The sequence below is a fragment of the Alligator mississippiensis genome, chromosome 5 (assembly GCF_030867095.1).
Source record: "Alligator mississippiensis isolate rAllMis1 chromosome 5, rAllMis1, whole genome shotgun sequence".
Classification (NCBI taxonomy): domain Eukaryota; kingdom Metazoa; phylum Chordata; order Crocodylia; family Alligatoridae; genus Alligator; species Alligator mississippiensis.
Window position 1 is genome coordinate 151,390,767 of NC_081828.1, and position 22,694 is coordinate 151,413,460.

Genomic DNA, 22,694 nt, shown 5'->3' on the forward strand with positions numbered 1-22,694 from the left:
CATGAAGGACGGAAGGAAGGAAACTGTTGAATTATAAAGTAATTTAATCTTTTTTCAGTAATGTTTGAATTTTTAGTGAAATCTAAGGAAAACTGTATTTCCCTATGAGTTCTAACATTATAGTAATGTTATTCTTCTTTTGCCAATGGAATACAAGCAATTCATTGTTTTAAACAAGTAATATGTGCTAATGAATCAGATTTTAAAACAGGAGGATAAAAGGAGGGGGTTTTCCCCTGTTGTAAACTCTTGCTTGTGTCCATTTGGATGATCTGGTTTTAGACATCCTTTTATGCTTGGAATAATATATCCCAGACACAATGCTCACTGATTACAAGGGACACAACAAAGTGTCTTTTAGTTTGGCATGTGTTCCCTTGCTCACTAATAGACCACTGGGGCATACTGCTGTCCAGCAGATGGAGACACAGTATTCTTCTCGGAAGAAGGAATAAAACGGCAGGTAAAATTTACCCCTGGTATTTTACAAGTTGTGTTTTTGTCTCCAATGTATGAGACCGGTTACTCCAGCCCAGTCCAACCCATTTTCCTTCCTTATTTGCATACTTCCTGAATCACACATGCCCTTCTTTCTGTGTTTTGCAACTTACCTCATGATAGTTTTGTGTGTTTTCTTTGCTTATATTTATAGTAAATTTTGAAACTTAACCCTTTTTTTGTTTATGAATTATACAAAAAAGCTATAGTGTCTTCAAATGTATTAATCAAAGTAGCAAGTAGCAAGGAATGAAACAATTGAAGCAATTTTAGGTTTGCCTGTTTGGATTGGATGCATCAGTGATATGCTTTTGCTTGTTTTCAAATTGAATAGATGTAGCTCAGTTTGGCTTGAAATAAAAAAGTTCACATAGAGTAGTTTAAAATGTCCTTTCCCTGAATAATCCTTAATGGTAACTTTAAAGATGCTGGTTTCAACCTGTCCATAAACTCATCATTTGAATGTCCACTGATACCAAACAAAAGCAAAAGTTTTAAATAAAGTTTTTTGTACTATGCAGATAACCAACTCATTTTTAAAAAGAAAACTAGAAGGAAAAAAAAATCACTTGTACAATCAAAAGGATTCCCAACATAGGTCATCAATAAGATACAAATCCTGAATTGTCAAGTCCCCAGCATAGACCTTTACCAGTAGAACCAGATGAGTAAATTTGCCCTTTTGGGGACCAATGGCATTTTCCCACAGGATTATGCAGCTATTTACCAGGCAGAAGTATAAAAATTGGAGATTAGGAACTTCAAATTTTTTCACTGGCTCTGGAAGTGGGTATGTCATTAGAGAGCTAATAACCAAAAAATAGTTGGTTCACTTATTCTGAAAGGCAGTTTATATGAATAAGTTGTGTGTCTGGCACGTGAGAGATATGAACTCTAGTTCTATACATGTATTTGGGGTTCTACCATAATTTGGATTGTGCAAACTCTTAAATCAAATTATTTGTAAAATCACAGGGATCATACATGGATGTCTTTTAGGGTAGGGTGTGAGGTCTTCATAAAACGAGACCTCCGAAATGGAAAGAAATAATGCAATTTTTTCTTTTCATATTTCAAAATTATTTTATATTACCATGAGCAAAAAGAAGGCTCATGGTAACATAGGACCCCTACAGGACAGACTAGAGCAATTGGTAACAGATAAGAGACACAACGCTGAGCTCTTCAATGAGTTTTTTGCTTCTGTATTCCTGAACACAGATCAAGATAAATCTCCCAGTTGGACAATAGGCAGGCACAGGAGGGACACCAACCGACCAACAGTTAGCACCAACCTAGTGAAGGGATACTTGGAGGTGCTGAATGTGTTTAAATCAGCTGGCCCAAATTATGTCATCCAAGGGTGCTGAGGGAATTGGCCAGTGTCATAGCAGAACCAGTGACACAACTTTTTGAGCACTCATAACACTAGGGACAGGTCCTGGAGGACTGGAAAAGGGCCAATGTGGGCCTTATTTTCAAGAAGGGGAGAAAGGAAAATCCAGCTAAGTGTAGACCAGTTAGTCTCACATCTATCCTTGGGAAAACCTTTGAAAAAATTAAGGATTACATTTGTGGGAATCCAGCAGAAAAAAATAATGCTGAAGGTCAACCAGCACAGGTTCATAGCAGGTAGATCCTGCCTGACTAGTCTTGTTTCCTTTTACAACCAGGTCATGAAATGCTTAGATACAGGAGTTGAGGTTGATGTCATTTACTTGGATTTTAAAAAGGCCTTCAATACGGTGTCTCATCCCATTCTCATAAATAAACTAAGCAGTTGTGACGTAGATGATTACATGGTCAGGTGGGTGGTGAATTGGCTGAAGGGACGCACCCAGAGAGTGGTGGTGGATGGGTCGGTATCGACCTGGAAAGACGTGGGCAGTGGGGTCCCCCAAGGTTCAATCCTTGGACCAGTGCTGTTCCATATCATGATTAGTGACCAGGACGAGGGTGTGGAGAGCACTCTGTCCAAATTCATGGATGACACCAAATTATGGAGCAAAGTAAACACACTAGTGGGCAGGGAATGGATTCAGGCAGATTTGTATAGGTTGGAAAAGTGGGCAGAACAGAATAGGATGCAATTTAACAAAGGTAAGTGCAAAGTACTGCACCTAGGGAGAAAGAATCACACATACAGACTGGGAGACAACTTTCTTAGCAGCACAGCATCAGAAAGGAATCTCAGAGTCACAATCAACTCCAAGATGAACAAGAGTCATCAGTGTGATGAAGTGATCAATAAAGCTAACTGCACTCCATCATGCATTAGCAGGTGCATCACGAACAGGTCTAGGGAGGTGATACTTCCCCTTTATGCAGCATTGGTAAGGCTGCAGCTGGAGTACTGTGTTCAGTTTTGGACACTGCACTTCAAGAGGGATGTTGAAAACACTGAGAGGGTCTGGAGAAGGGCTACTCAGATGGTTAGAGGCCTGGAGGTAAGGTCCTATGAGGAGAGAATAAGGGACCTACATCTCTTCAGCCTCTGCAAGAGAAGGCTGAGAGGGAATCTAGTGACTGTCTACAAATTTGTCATGGGCGGGGAGACAGCAAGGAATAGGAGATGCTCTGTTTACCAGGGCACCCGTTGGAGTTACTAGAAATAATGGCCACAAACTGATAAAGAGCAGATTTAGGTTAGACATCAGGAAGAACTTCTTTACAGTAAGGACTACCAGAATGTGGAATGGGCTTCCAAGGGAGGTGGTGCTCACCCCAACCTTGGAGGTCTTTAAGAGGAGACTGGACAAGCACCTGGCTGGGGTCACCTGCCCCCAGTGCTCTTTCCTGCCAGGTCAGGGGGTCAGACTCGATGATCCACTAAGGTTTAGGGTCCTTCCAACCCTAAACATCTATGTAATCTATGAAATAAATGAAACTGCTGAGCAACAACTATAAAGTGAAAGTTGTCTGTACAGTTGCCATTCTGGCTAGAGCGTAGTAGCTGAGTAGAAGGCTCCAATAGCCATCAAAGTGACAGCTTGAGACCTAGAGGACCAATAAGGAAGTTGGTGGCTACTAACTGAACCGGAGTTGCTCATATGCAACAGGGTCTGTCTCAGTGTAAGAAAAGGACTCATCTTTAGTGTTTACAATCTTGATTTCATTCCAGATTTCTCCAGCAACTAAAACCAAAATGATTTTAAACGTAAGGCCTTCAGGTTTAGCCTTAAGATAACAATATCAATAGCAAGCAGTAGAGCTAAGGCTAGCTGTCATGTCACCTAGCTCAACACTTTTTCCCCATGCTAAACAATATTTTGTGGTTACAAAAAAAATCGTCCTTTTTTTCTCCCATGGAACTCTGATTTATTTTATGAAGTAGCAGAACAGGGAACCCTTCAGAACTTCACTTGCAGGAAGAGGGTGGGATGGAGCCCTAGCATATTCCCCCTGCTGATATGGGTATCTGACAGAGCAGACCTAACAGCCATTTAATCCCTCCTTAGATTTTAAAACATAAGCACAGATAGCGGAATGAAATCAAGAGCAACACAGCCATACTAGCAGTCATGCTGTTAAATTAGATATTATGGCAGAAAGCTGAACCCTCCTTTAAGATGGTCCATGAGAATCAAAATTAAGAGCAGAGTTCCCTACGGACCCTCTAAACCTACAACCATGAAAGCCCAATTGTCTCCTTTCCTAAAGAAGTACTTAAGGAAAACCTTTTGGGACATTTTAGATCCTTTGTCACATATGATATAGAAATTTTTTAAGCACCTTGAGTAGTCTCCTGAAATATAAATATATCTAATTTAAGCTCAGTGCACCTAAGGCACTATTATATAGGAATTTTCTAGGTTTGTGGTGAGGGGAGGAGCGTTCTGTTTTTTCCCCAACTTCCTTTTTTGGTGTTTTGTTTGAAAAATTCCTCAGATCTTGGATGGAATTTCAATCAAAATAAGTGTGACACCCTAATAGTCAAGGCCCTCACGTTGACATAGGAAACTGATGCAGGGCTTCCAACCAGGCCTCCTGCCTCCCTGGCAAGTGCCCCAATCACCAGATTATGAAGGCAGTCTCTTTCTAGCCCAGTGGATATTTGATTATTTACACAAATTGAAACAGCTTCAGTATCAGAGATGGAAGTTACTCACTTAACTGACAGAATATGGAATTGAAGCCAACTCTTTTAGAATCCAGGGAAATAACACCCGTATCATTGCATAACCTTGAAAGCTTTGCAAAATGGCATTTTGGAATTTGTACCTAGCTTTTCTTTTACCCTACATCATTTAGTGCTTGCATTACTCATTTGATACTCAGGTCTATTCAGTGCAGCAGCTCCCTAAAGGGAAAGTAGGAGAAAAATATGCTATTTATTAGGGCTGCGCGAAGCTTCAGTCCCTGATTCAACTCAGTGGAGATTCAGCCCAATTCAGTGGCCAAATCTCCAAATCCAAATAGAATCAGAGGACCTTTTAATCTCTCTGAATCAAATCAGAATGCTCCGAATTAATTCGGAGAAATTCAGAAAGATTTGGCAATTCGGACATAGATACAGCTTTAAATGTTTTTTCTATATACCTCTAGGTAGCAGGCAACTCATGAGTGCTGCAATGCTGGGGTACAGAAGTGTGGGGGACTCCTCAGTGTGCTCAGCAGCAGACCCAGAAGTGGACCAGAAGCATTTTCGGTCCACTTCCAGGTCCGCCGGGGAGCATGCTGGGGATCCCACCCCCCCATGCCCCTCCCCATAGCTCAGCAAGTGGTGCCTCCTGGGTCTGGGGAGGGTAACCAGGGTCCCCCCATAGCTGATCACCAAGCCAAAGGAGGTTGGGGGGGGGGGGCCTGCGCACTCCCCAGCAGACCCAGAAGTGGACCGGAAGTACTTCTGGTCCATTTCCTGGTTCACCACTCAGCACGTGGAGGGCCCACCTTTACTCATGTGGGACGCTCCATCTGCCCCACCATCTCAGCATTCACAAGTTATGTAGAAAAGATATGTAGGTATCTCAAGGTATGCAGAAAAAACATTTAAAGCAGTGTCACTGATTCTCCAAATCAGCATCGAATCTTCAGATTCAGCTGAATCGAATCAAGGACGGTGTTCCAAATCAACTAATTGAATCACCGTCCCTGAGTCAGGCCAATTCCAAATCCGAATTGAATAGGGCCCACTTTGCACACCCCTACTATTTATCTATGTACCCTCCAGAGTGTCTGCAATTCCACCCAACTCAGTGTCATCTGAACATATGCTAAGTGTGCACTCCATCTTCCTCATAAATTACATTATTAAACAATGCTGGACCTAGGACCAGCCCTTGTCCTGAGGAACTCCACTTAATACCTCCTCCCAACTAGATATCAAGCCATTGATGACTAATTACTGAGCAGAACCCTCCTTCCAGTTTCTTTTACTAAGCAGGCAGGCAAAACCCAAAACAGAGGTATTTTCTAGGTTTGTAGGAGTTTTCTTTCTTCCACCTTTTTCCCCTAATTTTTTAGTGTTTCATTTGAAAAGTTTCTCAGTTCAGCATAGGTAGCATGACCAAGTGTGTTGAAAGTACTTTGTGTGTTCAAAGTACAGAACCTAATGAGTTTATTTGCAACTGTGAAAGCTCTCTGAAAATCAGACCCCACTTTCTAAAATAGGACACAAAAATGAGCAATGAATTAAGACACATCTATATCACCACAGTATCATATCAGAATTGACTAGAGTGAAGCATGCCACATCCATTCCAGCAACCCTATTGCCCAAAATGGAAATAATGTTGCCACAGAGAGAGAGAAATTATTGGCATGCATCCAGCACAGCATTGGGATAGCCATATTACTTTTATTTCAGGAGGTAACATATGCAGAGAAAAGACTTAACATTTTCTACTACATAGGTACCACATCCATAAAACTAATTGTGCATCTATTTCTTCATTAATATCCAGCTAACTTGTTTCAAATTTAGTTATGCTAATGATTCCTTAATGAAAACTGTTTATATGCCAAGTTTTAAGGATCCAGTTTTAGATGTTGCACAGAGTTCTGCATATCAATAAAGTATAGCTATGACCTAGCTTTGGAAGCCAGCTATATTCTATCCACTCAAAGCATCAGAGATTCAGGCAGTAAATTTCTGTTGTGATCATTATTTTCAACAGAACGATACTGTCTGACCAGGCAGCTTCACCAGAATTTCTGAAAAAAATTTGGTGTCACTGATGAAGAAGTGAAAGATAGATTCACTTTCTTTCTACCCTGTTTGGATAGCTGTCTCATTGAGGTACTACACTACCAATGGTGAAGTATGAATGAGAACTATCCTAGCCTCTGGTGCCTTATATCTCATGACAGGATAATCAAAAAGGAAAAATATTTGGTACTGCATCTGAAGTTGAATAATGTGATGGACCATATCCAAAGATGATTTAGATGACATCCAATCTATTCCAGCAAGCTAAAGACAGTTACCACAGGTGTATGTCCTTGGGCTTTTTCCCCCCATATCCTTACGGCATTTTCTTCTTAATAATGAAAACAAATGGTAATGACAAGGCATGGAATTACTGGTATTTAAGAAGTACTGTCAGTAAAATGGTATTTGCTAAATACAAGATTCAGGTGGGAAAAAAAGATCAGCTTTTGAGAATCACCCTGTTCTGTGCAAAATTATTACAAATATCACAAATAAAAATAATAGTTTATAGATTATTCACTAAGTATCAGATATTGATATTCAGGACTAGAGCTTCAAAACTGATTGCCTAAGCTATTAGCAGGTTGAGCATATATATTGCTTTTTGAGTAAGTCTTCACAATTAAATACATTTGACAGAATAATACAGAATAGTTGTAAAGCTTTTAAAATATGCAATACTAAAGCACATATGAGGATAAGAGTATGTGAAATCATTACATTTTTTATCCCCAATATTCATACCCCTCTCTTAGAAAGGGATATGCAAATTATCAGCAGGTTAAACTAGAATTGTTGATGTCAACAAAGGATGGAAATTGCTACAAAAGTGTATTTTCCAAAAGGCATATCACACAAATGATGTATAAATTTCATATCTGATATAAGGTAAAATCTATTTTTTTTTAATTCTCTTTTGTCAGTTTGGAGGAAATTTCACTGAACCTTTGATACTATTGTGTTGTTCAAAAACTATTTCTAATAAAGCACGTAAAAAGTACAAATACCTTTGGCTAGTGAATATATTAGTTCATTAGGTAACCAGATATATAACATTCCTAATAATATTGAAAACATTTTCACCTAATGTCATGTAAATCCTTCTTAGCTCATTGACCATGACCTGACAGACATTATTAAGGGGCAAGACCTTAGGTACTAAGATTTTTTTTCTGAAATTTTAATGGGGAGAAAAATAGGAAACCATTGTCAGACACTCATCATTAGGGGCCTACCAACATTGATAAGATAGGTAGGTGATTTCACAGGCTTATTGTGGCACCTGTTTTCATGGTTTTTCATGGCAAGGCCCCTCCCATGCTACTGATTTGTCAAGAGGGCAGCCTTTTAGGTGACCCCATTTCTCACTACTGACTGGCAGAGAGGGTCAGGGCTACACAACGGACAGTCTTCTTGACTTGGAGGGGGCAGCAAGATCTTTGCTCCCTTTCTGTGTGCCAGCAGCCATGAGAACTGCTCATTCCCACTGGTGAGTCAGCATTTTATTTTCAAAAAGCTCTCTCCCCCCCCCTCCACCAGTGATTCGGGCAAAAATTGAAGGGTACGCCGCTTTTTATGGAAACCACCTCAAATTGCGGTTTCTGCAAAAATGCAGAATCCCAATTTGAGTAAGTCCCTATTCATCATTTGATTCTAGCATAAATGGACCCAAAATGCAAAATAGGAATTTAGATTTTGATCTTTACAAACTCAAGGGTGTTCTGACTACTATAGCATTAAGATTTGAAGAGCAAACTCAGATTTGAAGCTGGAATTGGATTGTGATTTTGATCATCCACATCCTTTGGAACAGAGGAGGAGAAGTAGGTGCCATTAAACTGTTCCATTAGCAGCCATAAGTTCTCCTCTGCCATGGAAATCTCAGGTAGCTGGTTAACAATGCTGATACTGCACTGTGCTGCAAGAGTGGTACAAAGCAGATGTGAAGGGGTAGTAAATCTGGTTTTAAATTTGCTGTTTTTTGTCTTCAACAAATGCCACCAAATCAACTGTTTTTCCCAGACGAGAGTTGTGATCTGAGGGTCTGAGCTATGTCAATATTGTTCCCTCAGTAAAACAATAGTGATTATCCTTCTTAAAGCTGATTTAGCAAATCTATTTATAAATATTAAAAATGGTTTCTGAATTACATAAGCAAACATATGAACTCAAAAAAGTAAGGGCCAGAAAACTTCTATTGTCCTTTACATTGCAAAGACTGTGTTTACAAGGGATAACAAAACTGAGCTTTGCTACACCAATTTCAGCCTGGAGCAAAATTATATTTACAGCCTGATTTTAACACCCTAAAATGGGCTAACAGAAGAGCTGTCATTGTCTTCACTATGTTGTTAGTAGTAACATTATGAGCAGCGATGTTTTAAGAAAACAGTATAAGTTGACCTTTATGACTGTCAGCGTGGAGGATTTTCTTGTTCTATGGTTGTATTTTATTTACAATAAAATATGCTTATGGAACACACAGTCAAAAACTTGTTGTCAATTATTTAGCATTCCCATAAACCATTAGATGGTCAAAAATATCTTTAATTGATTCCATCTCTACCTACACTACTTATTATTTATTACTATAACAAACTTCTCCATGGGAACAGCTAATTGTACCTCCCTAGTGGCCACTTCAAGTGGAATAAGCATTGCACAGTGCTGCCTAAGATACTGCTGAAAGGTCTTCAGCATTTGGGATTTGATTAAAACTGTATTACATGTACACATCAGCAACCATTGCCAAAACAAAACACTAATTTAAAAAATCCTTCTGCTATACTGCTTAACACAATTGAAAAAAACTTTGCATGAATGGAAAGGAGGGGGTGGGTGATTGGGTATCTTTTTTCCCCATTTTGTAATAGAAATAATATAGTATTCTCTTGTACAATGAGAAGGGAAAGTGTGAACCCTACCAGCTGCACCGTGGGAGAGACCTTTTACTCTGACATACATGTAGCACAGCAAGCTATTGCAGACTACACTGCACATTTTTGTTTCTTGTCATTTAAAAAAAAAACAAACTATAATTGTTAATTTGTTCTATAGCAGAAAAGACAGATGTTATGGAAATAGTAAGCCACACACTGCTTAGATTGTTCTATGAAGAGAGATTCCATAGGCAATGTTTCACAAAGGAAGATTTTGATACTACAGCATACATTTTGAGACCTACAGGTAAGTTGTAAATACTAAATAAAAACTAAATACATGGCACCTATAGTATATTACACCTTTTGCCCAAATATTTCAAAGATGGATAGTACTAGAGCGATGCTGTAGCCGAGGCAGTCCAGGAAAAGTGGGAGATGCAAAGATTTGGGGGAGAGGGGGGAGTGATATCTTTTACTGGATCAAGTGTGTGGTTGGATTGAAATATAGACAAGCTTTCAGGAACAAACTACCCTTCCTCAGGTACAAAAAACAAAGACGACTCAGCTTGAGCTAAATAGCAAGTAGAACAAAAGCCTACATAAAGTTCCATATGGAAATAAAAATAAGGAAAAGATTCTCTTGTTTGTTAGCCACCAGACAATGTCACTTGCATCCTGTTTTTATTTATATGTGGAGTTTTATACAGGCCTCTTTTCTATCTGCTATTTAGCTCAAAATGTATCTGGTTTTTCCTTCTTGGACCTAAAGAACCAAAATCTTCTTGGACCTGCTACCCAAAATCTTGTCTGCACCTCCCAACTACACAGTTGATCAGATAAAACATATCACTCACAAGAATCCTTGCCTCTCACAAAGATGGTGTGTGACAGGGGGTCATCTCGAGGCCAGTCACAATGTCAGCCTGTCCCCAGTCTAGGTTAGTCTGCCTACCTAACTCACCTGCCATGCCTTCGTTGTACAATAAATAGACGTTTCTAGGCAGGAGGCTGCCCATTTACTGCCCTGATGCCAAGGGTACAATATATGGCTCCGAACCTCCCCATGTTCTGTGCCTTGTAGATGCCATCTAATTCCACTATTACTCCTCCAGCCCTTTAACTGGGCTGCACTCAGCCTCTGGCCCAACTTGGCCTCAGGTGTCCCCAGAAGTACCTGGGCCTCAACCCTCATTAGGGCCTCAACTCCAGCTACTCCAGCCAGCCCATGTGCAGTCCTTCAGGCCCCATAAGGCCCTTTTCTACATGGCCATCAGCCACTACTCCGTCCCCTCACTGGGGCCACTATTCTGCCCCCTCGCTGGGGCTGTGGGGCCTTATGCCTCTTAGGCCTCAGGTGTCTATCGATGTGCCTGGATCTCACTCTCAGCCTATAGACCACTCAGGCCTCAGGTGTCTGTTGACATACCTGGGCCCTTCCCCAGGCGCTATTCAATGGGCCTGGGCCCCACCTCAGGCCCCACTCAGTGGGTCTGGACCTGTGTGCTTTTCTGTCGGGTTGTGCTCCCCTAGGCTCTCTCCTCCATGGGGTACCTGCAAAGCAGCAGGGGCTAAGGCTTTCTGGTGCCCTATACTCACCGTTCACTGGGGAGGCACAGGTGTGGCATTTTCTGGAGACTGCCCCACCACAAGCAGCCCACCACACCATCCAACTGAAGCAGAGTGTAGTTTTAGGTCATTCCCCAGCACCAGGAACCTCTTCCATCCCCACAGTTTGTACCCTTGACCTCCAGGTGTTGTGGGAGCAGTAGCTCCAGCTGAGTTATGTTCTCCTTCCAACTCCTTGCAGCAACTACCGGCTCTACTGCTCAGGGCCTGCTCTTATTCTCTAGCAGCTAGGCCCTCTTCAAATCAGAAGGCCTTCTGCTGGCCATGTGACTCTCCTGATTGGCAGTGCAGTCACCTGCAGGCTGCTCTGCTGTCTGCTCAGGCCCTTAAAGTGGCAGATACCACAGGTGCCCTGCCACAGATGGATAATATAATTTCTATGCAGAGATCAAATGCAAAACACTGAGTATTATAAATTAAAGCAAGCAATTAAACTTAAGCAAATTGCATTAGGTAGGACCCACACAAGTCCCTTAGCCACACTTAGGAATCCCTGAATTGGGATTGGGAACCTAAGTGAAGTCACCAATATGCCTAATGAAAAGGAACATGCCTTTACTACATGACTTTTAATTCATACAAACACATACATGGCCAGATTTGGATGATCTTACTCAATTCTTCACTTATAATTTCTTTAATTTAAGTAAAACTGGGTACCTTCCAGTTATCTGCATTAACTGCTAACAAACACAATTCAGAAGCATACAACCCTGTAGGAACAAGATCTACAAACCTTCTTGTGCATTTAGCACATATGCTTGGAGTTAACTGTCTGTAGATCATATGAACAGTGAAGGCCACTGCACTCTGTCTTCCAAACTGGCAACCTGAGTTAGTTACTAAGAGTCACCAAGGGTCAAATGATCTATAGGGTACAAAGAGACAATGACAGCAAGTATAAATAAGTCTATGATAAAATATCAGAAAAACCACAATAAAAATTACTCCTATATAGCTAGCAGATAATAAGTACCATAAGTTAGGCCAAATGCTGATCACTAACACATCAAAATATTAATGGCTATTTCATCTGAGCTTTTAAAAAAAAAATTCCCTTTTAAAATGTCCTCAAAATTTGTTAATATGTTGTCCTGTAGCAGAAAGCCCCCTTTGTTCATTTCCCTTCTGGACATTGACATAACAGAAGCCCCTTCTTGCCTGTACCTCCACCCCCCACCCCCATGTTGTGCATTTCTTTTCCTTCTAAGTATTGGCAAAGACCTAGCACACTCATTGCATGGGTGTGGCAAGGATCAGAGCAAGCCAGAAAGCTAAAGTGACTTTATGTAGAAGAAACCTAGAAACTACATCTACATATCAATTAAGCTCAGTGTCACTAAAAAACAAAAAAGAACTAAAATATTCACTGAAAAGACTGCAAATATATCCTGTGATGACATAACTCACTTACTGTCCCCAGTAGCCTTTGATCATCACTACCTCACATTGCATTTTTTTATATTTCTCATAGTGCATTTTCATATTTCATCTGTCTCATCTTTACTATGGCCTTTTGTATTTTATACTTTTAAATTCTTAAGGAATGTACTCCCTGTAGAATGAAGCTACACCCTGGACCATTGTTAAAACTGCATTGAATTTATAATTGTAAAGTGATAAAATCTGTTGAGTGAATGCGAGAGAATGATGATCATCTGTAGACAATAGCCCAGCCAAAGGAACTCCATTTTAAGCTAATCAAGCTAAAGAATGGATTCCTGGAACTGAGCACTCACCCTGTGGACTATTCCTGTAACGCATGACAATACAGCCATTAAGTCAATAAGTCAAGGGTGGATTCCCGAAACTTCAGGTACCAGCAGGCAGAGACCCCTGTAACTAAAAGCTGTCAGGTACTACCACGTGAGACAGTGACCTCTGGTTTGGGTAGCCAAGATACCAACTAGCTTGTGGGTGTTTTTTTGTTCTTGTTGTTTATTATCAAAAAATATTTTCCCAAAACAAATATATTGGACATTTTACATTGAAAATGTTGAAAATGTTATTGAAAACGTACAGCAGAAACAAAAATGGTAGGTAAACTTCTAGCTAAAACCTGGATATAGGTAAGTAGAAGGGATCAAAAATTAAATGTTACAAGCCTGGGACACAGGAAGGATACCAGAGTTTTCTGAAGTAATACAAAGTTGTGGGTGAAGCTGGATTAGAAGAAAAGATAATGAGCTTTGTATACACTGAATCTGAGAAGATAGCAAAACATCCAAAAAGGAGATATTTGAGATAGCAGATGGAAAGCAAGAGACAGAAGATAAAGGTATTTATGAGTCACAGAACAGAGGTGATAGCAAAGCCTAGCTAGAGACAAATCTTGTGTTTTGACTTGTATAACTTTTAATGTAACACTTTGCTTCAAATGCTTGCTTCAGTATCAAATGAGAGGCCACAGATAGATACAGCAGTATAGCTTTACTAAAGTCAAGGAGCTCCCCTTATTTATACTACCTAACTATGTGGACCTTAATATTCATGACACAGTATTGTCCATTGAGATTACAGTAGGTATCTAAAATTCAGCATTGATTGCACTAAATATACCATCTCCTAAGTACAGGAAGGATCATGGGGTGGTAAATGTTGAGATTTTAATAGCAAGCATGGTAGGAGAATTAGAGGTTGCTTCAAACTGAGTTAGTAGAAATACTGCTGGAATAAAACTTAAATGAGAAATAGCCTTTCTGACAGTTCTACTCAAAAAAAAAAAAAGGAGTAGCGTCAATACAAGCACTTTTCAATTTGCAAAATTTAGGAACAGGGGAAAAGGGTCCGTATACTTAAAACATTGCTTGCACAATGTTACTAGTAAATTTAGGAATTATTATTATTATTATTAATGTAGCCTATTTTAGGACCCATTTTTCTTCTTTCTGTGGTGATTTAAAAATCTTAATAAAAATATATTTTTAAGGCTTTGTTGTATCATTTTTTCAATTTGTATTCTGCAAAATCCCTGGATTTGATTTTGATTTAACTTGCATCACTATAAATGTGACATAACTTGTCGTATATCAATGGAGTCAACATCGCTTTAAAACCTAGTGGGAGATCACAATCAATTCCTTCTCTTTTTCATTCTTACCCAATATATCCTGCTAAATAATCCTTTTATCATCACCTAAAAACAGCTTTGGATACTCAGAAGTTGAAAGACATAAAAAAACCTCTTAACAGAATTGTTTAAAATGACAGTGAAAGTATTTTTATCATATTCAATAATCTTTTTTACTCACTGTCTATAATATGCTTTGGAATTTTAAAATTATGTCTACCTTTTATATTCCAGATTCTTTTTCTTTTGAGATGAAGGATAGTTTTTTGCCTAAAAAATAGAACTGAAAAGCAGGTGTTGAATCTCTGGCTGCATTTAAATCAATTAATGTTTGCTTTTGACTTCAGTGGGATCAACTCCATGCAAATTTCCTGTGTGACCTCCGTGAAACTTCTTAACTACCATTTGACTACTTTAGAGTCAGTATTTGCCTTCATCACTAAAGCATACTACAAGGGTCTACCTAAGCCTAGTGACACATCAGTTCAGTGTAGTTAAAGGACACTAGCTTCTTCAACCAAGGGCATACAAGGGGGTGTCGCAGCTAGCATCACATCTAACTACTTTCGACTCCCTAGCCTGAAATAATAAGTATTCATTTATAGCTGGGGTTGGCTCTTAGCATAAGTTTGGGACAAGGGTTGTACTCTGGAGCCACAGCAAGATGCCTTAATCCTTCCATCACCACTCCCTGGAGCTGAGGGTAAAAATATCAGAATTTCTATCTTATGTGAAATTCGACATGTATTCTTATTCTGCCAGTAATAATGGATATGGGATATTTATACATAAAGTATTTCATAAATGAACATATCCACACTCTATGTGGATTTTGCAATTATATTCCCTGTATGGTGGGTAGGTCAAGTTTTGAGCCTACTAGACTATCCCATTTAACTATTAATATCAAACCAGGTCACATGACACATTCCAGACACGCAGGGCAAAAATCTGTCTAGTAACAACGGATGTAAGAATTAAACGGAGAATCTTCCCCTTTCCTTTCTGAAAGAGATAGAAAATGGGGGTTTCCCATTAGATGATTATATCACCAAGGCTAACTCCATACCATAACCCAACATAAGTTTCAAAAAACTTCCCTACATGCTTTTATCTATATATATACATACATACATGCATACACATATACACACACACATATACACATATATATACATACACACATATATGTATACACACACACATACATATACACCTTTATAGGGCCATTCACCTAGCTCACATACAGGGAAAATCTCTGCAGGTAAATCATTTGATTCTCAACAGATAGAATAAGTGGTTCAACTGCAATGGTAGAAATGGGGGATTCCTTAGGGATACCATTGCACTATTAGGACTTGCAATAAATAAAATACGTTGCACATACTCTGAGAACAAATCTCCATTATGATTGGAACAGAACACCTGAAAGATGAGAGAGAAATATCAGTTTTCTCTTTTTTTTCCAATTTTTTCCATAAATAACCCAGGAGGAACCACTCTCAAATGAACAAACAACTGCCCTCCCCCCTTCCCCCACTGATTCTTCTGAAAAACCCTTCAAGTTACATGAAAACGTTGTCATGTGAATTGGGCACATACCCCCTCTGACCCCTTTATTTACCCTACCCTAATTTAGACTGTGGGATATTAGCCCAAAAAAGGAAAACCCTTTCATAATGTGTGTGAATATTTTCCAGTTCCCTAGACATAAGAAAAAGAAAGAAAGAACCATAAAGCCAAACAGAAGTAAAACAGGAATCTGCAATACTCACTGGCTAAAAGCAGGAGAACAAAACTAACCATAGATGCAAAATGGAGGCTTATTATCTGCAGCTGAGCACCTGTTCCAGATTTAAAGAGATAGTTACCCAGATGATATCCTAGAAAAGATTCCTCTAAAAATAAGTGAAGGTGAAGTATTCATTAGTGATGATACAACGAAAGAGGTCGCAGTTTCTGGTTAATTATAGTTAAAGATGCTAACTGCACAAACCATGATGACAGGCAAAGATATGGTAGTAAGAAATCTGATTTTTTTTATTTTTTTTTTTTACCAAAGCCTCCTCTTCTATGTTTAAGAAATATTTACATCTAGTTTTGATTCCCATAGTATTTGGGGGCGCTGCAAAATTTCACAAACTCTAATTCCTCTTGCCATCATTGCCTAACTGCTCTTGATTGTCACAGTCTAGATAGTGCCAACAATGAAAACAATCATGGGACTGACCAAAAAACCCCATGGATTTTGATTAAAAAGAATGATTTTGGATTGCTGTTTGGTTTTTTGAATCCCACCTCAGTGTCTATGTGTGTGACCTTGTGTGCATATCCACCCCCTGCTGCAGTTTCCCCGCAGATAGAGGTGCCAAAGTGATTTGGCCTCTCCTACAAAAGCTCTCCCTGATAGCTCCAACTGACAACAAAATGAAAAGATTTGCAGAGCTTTCCCGGACCCCCAAAATCTGATTAGTTCTGTATCCCTGAGATCCTTTGGTACCAACCCCTCAGCCCAGTAAATAATTACACACCCATTCAACCCCAGCTCACTTTTGCCCCCTCAGCCATTTATTGGTCCTTACTTGTCAGTACACATCTGCTCCTCCTGCAGCTCCAGGGTTTCTTTGCTCCTGCCCTCCCTCCAAACTTGTACTGCAGGAATGAGATGACAAGGAGAAAAGAGGAGGGAAAGGACAGCCTATTTCCCTCTGTTTTTAAGAAAATGATACTGGCTCTTCCATTTTTCCCACCTGAAAACTGACTGCTGAGATGAATGGAAGAACTCTGTTGGCATCCTGCAGCAGTCTTAATTGACTGCTTTCATCAGGGGGCAGAAAGCCAAACTTTCCAATGAATTTTCTCTTGAACAGGCCTAAGAACTATGTGATTGTGACAACTGGCTCCAGCAGGAGCTAAAATCACCTTCTTTATGTGGCAGAAGGGGGTTACCCTGCAATTTCACATATATGCACTTCCCTGAGTGGCACAACAGACTCCAAGCCTGGATGACCTTCAACTGCAGAATCCTTAGTTTGGGGCAGGAGATCATTTGCTATCTATTTATTTGACCCCCATCAGTCTGGTTCCTAAATGCCTCCCGAGTATTGAAAGCTACAAGCATCACCTAGGTAGCAAATAATGTTGGGAGAACAGTTGGGAGCAAGCGTCTGCCTGTGGAGGTTTGAGCCAAAACATTTTGAAAGGCCTGGGGCAGATTTTTTAAAGGTATCTAGATATTTGCTATTGAAATGAGTCAGTGTTAGGCACCTCTGTATCTTTCAAGTCTGGCTCCGCCTTTCCAAAGTCTGAACAAAAGGAGATATTCTGCATAACATGAATCAGGTCCTCCTTGCTTTTGAAACACCTGATAAAAGGAGCTTGTACAGTTTAAGGGTTAAGAAAGTTAAAAAGCCAGTGTCTGCAACAATTTCTTGCCTTCCATCCTGGCACCTTGAAGAAGATAGTTAAAGCCAAATATTTTGTATGAGATGGGTTCTGTATTCTTACTCGCAATTTATTTGCAGGTATCTGCATTTGTACTTAGGCATTCAGTGAAAGGGTCAGCCATGGGTTTGTATGATAAGTGCTTATATGTCACCTGAGAAGACAAAAGAGACTTTGGTGAAGAATTTGATCCTCTGAGAGAGTCTGCTTAATAGGACTTTTAAGAGCTTCTGCTCCCAGTAAGGTGATGTGCAGTTGCAGAGTTCTGCTATGGCTGAGAAGGTGTGAGTTCAAGCTTTTCTCTAGACATATGCCAAAAACCTTCCCCAATCAACCGCACTTTAAACAGCCAGCTACTCATTTGGTTTAGAGAATCAGAAAAGGTCAGATAAGATGCTAGCCACTCTTTTGTATGCCACTGGCTACAGAAACTGATGCTAGCCCAAATAGCTAGTAGGGTCAAAACAGATCTTTGAGTAACTCTTATGTTGTCTGTAACTCCACTAACTTCAGTAGGATTTTTGTTCAGTAAGATATTATTCACTATGAGTACAGATGGTAGAATCAGATCCTAAGGAATTTAAACAACTTATTATACAGGGATTGTGGGTTTTTTATTGTTTAATTGATTCATCTTTCATTGCTTTCCCTTTTAACATTAGGTTTAAATTGAAGTTAAATTTCCAAAGAAATAGTGAGGATAATCTGTGGTATGCCGATAAACAGTACTTACGCAAATCTGAATGACCACAAAGTTGTGAATATGTGTGAGTGATCTACTTCTTATAAAACAAATGACTCTTCTTTCACATGTTTAATAATACTCAGAATTCTCTGTCCTCATCCCCCTCCCTTCTGCATTAACTCTGAAGTACTCTTCTTCTCTCATTTGTTGTTGTTGTGGCAAAGATATTTTTTCTTGACTATTTCCACTCACCCACATTTAATCATTTATGGCCTTTTCCACTGCAAACATGTAGAAAACACGTAAAAAGGAAGCCTGTTATCACACCATCAGCAACTCCGATTACAGCTTGATCAGAACTGACATCACTGTGGTTTCATTAGTGATATTAGATAAGTGCAATCTATTTTCAATCTTTTTTTTTTTTCAATGTCAAAGGAGACAGTCACCCTGCCTCAACTGGCTCTGACAGTGGCAGGATTGCATGAAGGATTCCTTTCTCTTATCATCCCAAGAACATTTTACATGCCAAACAAATCAAAACTATACATCTCTTACTATCTTTTTTCATGCTGCCAAGACAAAGGATAAGAAGCCTTTATAACCTTTGACTTGTCAACTTACTTTTCTCTCTGTACAGCCTAAAGCAATTCTTAAAATGTAAAAAGGTGTATGTGCCAACAAGTACATTTTGCAATCTGAGTACAGAAGCAGAGAAGTGCTTCAAATGATGAGATTTGCCAGTGGAGATAGTATCCTCCTCTCATATTTCTCACAATCCATTCTTGTCTAAATCTGTACCCAAAATGATCTCTGCAGAAAAATGAAGTTGTTTTATGCCATGGACAGTATTATTATTTTCTTTATGTTTAGTTTTGTTATTCTCCCCAGTTCCAGAGAATAAATTAAAGCTTGGGAGACACCAAATTGGGTGTGTAATATAATTTGAATTTTCAGAATCACTGGGGTAAAAAAACCTTAAACATTCTTCAGAAGATGAAATGCCATTTATACTAAATTAAGTTACAGAAAGGTCTTAGATGTTGAGAGTCTAACATTCTTAAGCATTTTCCTGTCTCCTTTCCTTCTGCAAACAACAGGTTTCCCTTTATGTGCTTAAAGCTTCAGTCCGTGCCCCATGGGTCGAATCAAACAGCATTCATTTCAGGACTCCTGAGTAAGGGATAAAGTCTGAGGGGTGAAGGAGTATGTCATCGTTGTCTTTTCCAATCCCTAGGTCTCCTGACAATTGGTTTAGCCTCTTATATAATTTAGAGCAGCCCCAGGGTCACCAGCAGGGGCTCCATCTATCTACTCTACACCAGGGGACCTGATTTGGCAGAGTCATTCCACCAGGTGTGGATTTCACCATGGTTAAGTACAAACAGTCAAAAAGCCCAATGCTGAATCGACTCAATCTTTACAGATTAGTCTAAACTTTATAGATTGAACAGATAAGCAAGTGAACAGACATTCATGTTTTTATTCCAGAAATGCAACTACATGCCTGCAGTGGCCCAGGCCAGAAGCTGGAGAGTCCTAGAGCACACCTCCTTGTTTGTCTGGAGCAGACAGCTTGGGCCAAGCTTGCCCACTCACCCTGCAAGGGTGGGGGGAAGGGGCAGTTTCACGTGAGGTAAAAAAGCATCCTGGGGTGCTGGGGACTATGAGTTAACTTGAATCTGGAGGGGATCTGGAGCAGAAGTTCAATAAACCGATTTAACTTAAATCAGTTAAGTCTGATACTACATCCATCTAGGTTTATCTTAAACCAGTTTTGGCCATTTTGAAAGCAGTGTATGTGCATTGAACTTCTGTTGTGTTATAGATTTAAACTGGTTTCCAATCACTGATGCCAGTTTATGTATCATTTCTGTCCCTAGCCTATATGACAACAAACCTTGGCCGCTCAATCAAGGCAATTTTGGGGCTCTTCTATGCTGCTGAAGCAATGAAAAGAGGTCATAATGGGGACTAGAATCGACCATTACATGACCATCTCAAAAATTCCATGCACTGTTTAGGATAAAGAGAACTACTTTTTCCTGTTTTTTTAGCTTCAGTGTTTAGCTTCCATTTGGTAAGATTCTACATGTTATTCAACATTTCAGCTAGGTTGAATCAGGAACAATTTGCTCAAAGTCAGGTAGGCCTAAATCTGAGAGTTGATGAACAAAAAAAAAATCAATGGGAGTTAAGCACTCCCTCTCCCCCTCAGGCTGCTTTCAGGGAAGGACCTGGATCCAAATTTTCAGAGGTACATAGGTGCCTAAAGTAGTAAAAAAAACAGTTAGATTTTCAAAGGCACCTACACAAGGTAGGTACCTAACTCCCATGGATTTGGATGTCTGACCACTACCAGATATCAGAAGGATTGAAAGGAGCAGAGATATCTACCCACCTGATAAACTTGCTGAATTTAAAAATGAACAAGCAGGGTTTATCATGAACTTAGGAGGGAGCTCATATAAACTATCCCCCCCTCCCCACCCAAAATAAGTTAACTGGCCTATTCTTTGACAAAGACAGGTATGGTGGCTTTAGAAACTGCTAAGGAAAGCCTGAAAACTATTTAGATACCTAATTAATGCATGTAATCAATAAGAGACAAAGACCTAGTTAGAAGATAAGTGTTTAAATACTGTGAGGACTTGGACATATATTCACTGTTTTACCTGCCACATGGTCCCTGAAGAATTAATATTTAAATCTGAGTGCCCACTGAGAAAGAATGTTGTAGGGAATATGCATAGTGATGGGGGAAGGCTTAATAGTCTTCATACTGGTTTCAGGGCTTAAGCCATCAAAACTGGAAAGAAAGGGCACCAAGTAGGACAACTGCATGCAGAAATATTCTTGAGACCTAGAACTAGAAACAGTGATTGAATGTTGCAGACTAAGTTCTTGGAAGCAAATGGATTCCAAAGATTAAGTCCAATTTCAACTTATGAATATCCATCAGCTAGAGGGACTTAGCTAGGCCTTGCAAGATGGATCAATAATAATTGAACTTTTAAGTCTGGGTGAGAATAAACAAGGCAACCCATCATGGAATTAACATATTATCTGGGCTGATTTGTCATAGTATATTTCTGATTATTCAGTGAAGTCTTACTTTTTTCTACAGAAAGCAGATTTTGCTTAGACTACATTGTTTCCAGATACCAAGATAAAATAGGTTGGAAAATAGGCAAGATAACAGCGATTCTGAGATGATACAAAACGGCAAAGCAGAGTGCAAGAAAAATGACGTAGGACAAGGACATTGACCATATTTGGTTTGGATGGGCAACAGGAAAGAGAAAAGCAACTCTCTCAGTCGCAACCACAACTCAAAAGAAAAATACCAAAAGACAACACTTGCAGTCCTGATAACAAGCAGGGATGCTCCAGGGGTTTTCACGTGCACACCTCTTTCTTCAATTAAGTAGGTATAAAAGGGTGCCGCTCCACTGAGGTTATTTGCATGTAGGTAGAATACTTGCCTTCATGGAACTCTGCTGATTTCAGTGTCTCGGGTGGGTATACCCTCCTGCCCAGCCATGCAACTTTACTTCATTGAATATTTCTTTACTCCAGTATGTATCTCTTCCCATATTCACCTCCTCTAGCTTGAACAGGGATGATGACTGACTCTGCCACAGGCAGGGAGTTGAACTAGATGATCTGTGGAGTTTCCTTCCAGCTTCCAGCCCTACTTCTCTATGATTCTATGATATGGCTCCTCCTCTCAATATGCACTCCTGGGTCTTCCTTTCCTCTCAGCTGGACATGCATACTTTCCCTCACTCTCTACTCATTAGTCCAAGTAGGGTATATCTGAATTGGGAAACAGATGCATCTGGGGTGATGAGAGTGTAAGAAACAGGTCTTTGGAAGGGGAGGAGATAAGCATGTCTAAGCAAGAGAGAGACTGTGGGAAGGAGGGTAGAGTGAGGAAGGAGGTGGAAATATCTCAGTGGGAAGAGCTACAGAGATATTTTCATACAGGTGAAGATAAACACAATAAAACTATTAAAGTCTAATTTTGGAGAAACTTCTTAACAGCCATTCCCTGCTAATTATTCTCAAGTAATAAATGAATAGAAGAGTAAATGTTATTAGAATAATTTACTATTCATCAAGAACCATAAACGAATAGAATAATTCATTATTCCCACATCCTTGTACTTTGCAAGCTCTGACTAGCTAACTAGGGCATAGGGAGGGAGTGCCTCAGAAAGAAGGGGAGAGGGGAGGGGCAACATGCTAAAAACTGAGAGAGATTTTTATAAGTTTTTTATGCAAAATTTTCCTGTCCTAAGACTTCCTAAATGTCGCAGTGATTGAGCTAGTATA